The 2,341-nt window shown below is 36.6% G+C and overlaps 1 non-coding gene across 1 annotated transcript; it reads left to right on the top strand.

Annotated features, from left to right (window-relative positions):
* Positions 1-1,133: 1,133 nt before the first annotated feature.
* Positions 1,134-1,240, top strand: LOC124888257. Its single transcript, XR_007046388.1, has one exon. It is a non-coding gene; the product is annotated as a small nucleolar RNA R71 (small nucleolar RNA).
* Positions 1,241-2,341: the final 1,101 nt, after the last annotated feature.

The raw sequence follows: 2,341 nt of genomic DNA, 5'->3' as shown, positions 1-2,341 counted from the left end.
TCTCTTCATCATCTACCCTCATTTTGAGTGTGCCTTCTCTAACATCAATCAAGACCCTCTAGTTTCTAAGAATAGATTCCTCAAGATGGTTGGTACCTATACATCTGCCTCAAAATCAAGAATAATGAATTTACCAACCTTTATGAGGACATCCTCAATTATTCCATCTAGATGTGTAAATGACCCATCTGCCAGCTGCAACACCATATTGGTTGGTCTCGACTCTCCCAAGCCCAATGTTTTAAACAACGATAGAGGCATCAAATTTATTCTTTCTCCTAAGTCACTCAGTGCATGGACTGCTTGGTTCCTAATTTGAATAAGGATAGAAAACCTCCCCTGGTCTCTTAGTTTCTTAGGGTTTTTCTATGTCTTAAAGCGCTACACTCTTCTGTAAGTGTTATAGCTTCCACACCTACAATTTTACCTATTTATCCACCATATCCCTTAAGTACTTTGTGTACTTGGGCATACTCTACAAAATATCTAGCAAAGGTAAAGTAATGTGAAGCCCTCTGAATATATCACAAAATATCTTGAATATTTTGTCCTCCTTCGCTTTAATTTGCCTTTGAGAGAAGGGTAATAACAGTGTCTTTTTCACTTTTGGTTCAACAATATTATCTTTTGAGTACTCAGACTTTCTCATTTTTGCAGCAACTTTTTTATTTACCTTTTGGGTCACCACATCAATATCTACCTCCTTTATTGCCTTAGGAGGTTCTCCTTAAAGCTCTTTACCGCTTCTCAAGGTAATTTCCATAACCTACTTTGGAATTTCTGTATCAGCTGGCAAACCACCTTGTGGTCTAGTATTCATTGCTTGTGATAATTGCCCCAACTACAACTCTAAACTTCTTGTATCCACTTGCTGATTCTTCATGTTTATAGTCAACTGTGTCTGATTTTCTAGAATCTGCTTTAACATCTCTTCAATGTTCCTAGTTGACTGATTTGGTTGGGCCTGTGGCTGTAGGGTATTCCATGGCTGATTTTGTGGCTGAGTCTACCACTTCATGTTGTAGGCATTACTATAAGTTAGCTCTAATGCTTGACCACCTGCAACTGAATCTAGCAAAATTTTTGTATTGTGGTCAAAAGCCTCTAAAAAATGAGCAAGAACCTCATTGGATTATTGATGATGTGGACAATCTCGAAGCAAACCCTTGAAGCATTCCCAAGCATGATATAGATTTTCACCAAGCTTCTGTTTGAATCTCACTATCTTATTGTGAAGTCTCATAGTCTTGCCTGATGGAAAGAATCTAATGAGGAACTTTTGGCTAAGTTATTCCATGATGTGATTGAATTGGATGACTCCTTATTCAACCACCTTTTTTCTTCCCTAACAGAGAATGGAGAAAAAGTGTCAGCCTCACATAATCTGTATTCATCCCAGTCAGAATGAATGTGTTTGTAAGCTCGATAAAATTCTGCAAGTGGACTTGTAGATCCTCGTGAGGAAGCCCTTCAAAGCACCCACTACTGATAAGAAGCTGCACCATATTGTGTTTTAACTCAAAATTTCCACCAGCAACTGGTCTTTGAATTGGGAAAGTCAAGTTCATTGAAAGTTAGACTGCCACTTCCCTAACTATCCTGTGTGCTTGTTGTTCTGCAGCCATTATAGTAGGATCTACTTGGTCTTCTTCTATTTGCAGAATATGAAGGAGAAGGATTGCTTCTCTCCTTCTTTGATGGAAGCTTTGCTCGGGTTTGGGATCTTATTCAACTAACTCCCGATCCCTTGCCAGCTTACTAGTCTATACCTGTTTCTTATAAAGACAAAACCAAGAACAAGTATAAAAACACCAAATAAATCTAAAAGTAAAACTAAAATAAATAGTTGCCAAAATACAAGTCCCCGACAACAGTGCAAAAAAATAGACAACGCCCAAGCGCACACGCAAATGTACGTGGTCTTATTAAGTAGTAAAATGGCCTATGAAATCCAAGTATCGATCTCACAGAGAATTGATTTAACAATGATTTAATTCTAGTTTAACTTTGATGATTAATTTGAGGCACAGTAGCCAAAAAAAGAATTTGTAATCTTATAAATTAAAACTAAGGTAATAATGTGTAAATAAAAGTACTTGGAATAATTAATAGATTAAAGCCCAGGGTTAAAGCACTTCGAACAATCATTCTATGTTATTAAATTTCATTCGTTAATTTTCTTGATTCGTAGGGTTAATTACATGATCATGGTTTCCCAACCTCTAATGTTTTACCTAATTTGGACATTACAACTACATTGTTCAGCAGGAATGTAATTATCCAATTAAGTTAATTAAAGAGATCATCGTACATTTGAATCAAGCAAGGCATCTAAGTACAT

Source organism: Capsicum annuum, chromosome 10 (assembly GCF_002878395.1).
Source record: "Capsicum annuum cultivar UCD-10X-F1 chromosome 10, UCD10Xv1.1, whole genome shotgun sequence".
Lineage (NCBI taxonomy): Eukaryota > Viridiplantae > Streptophyta > Magnoliopsida > Solanales > Solanaceae > Capsicum > Capsicum annuum.
This window is presented reverse-complemented; position numbering and strand designations above follow the sequence as displayed.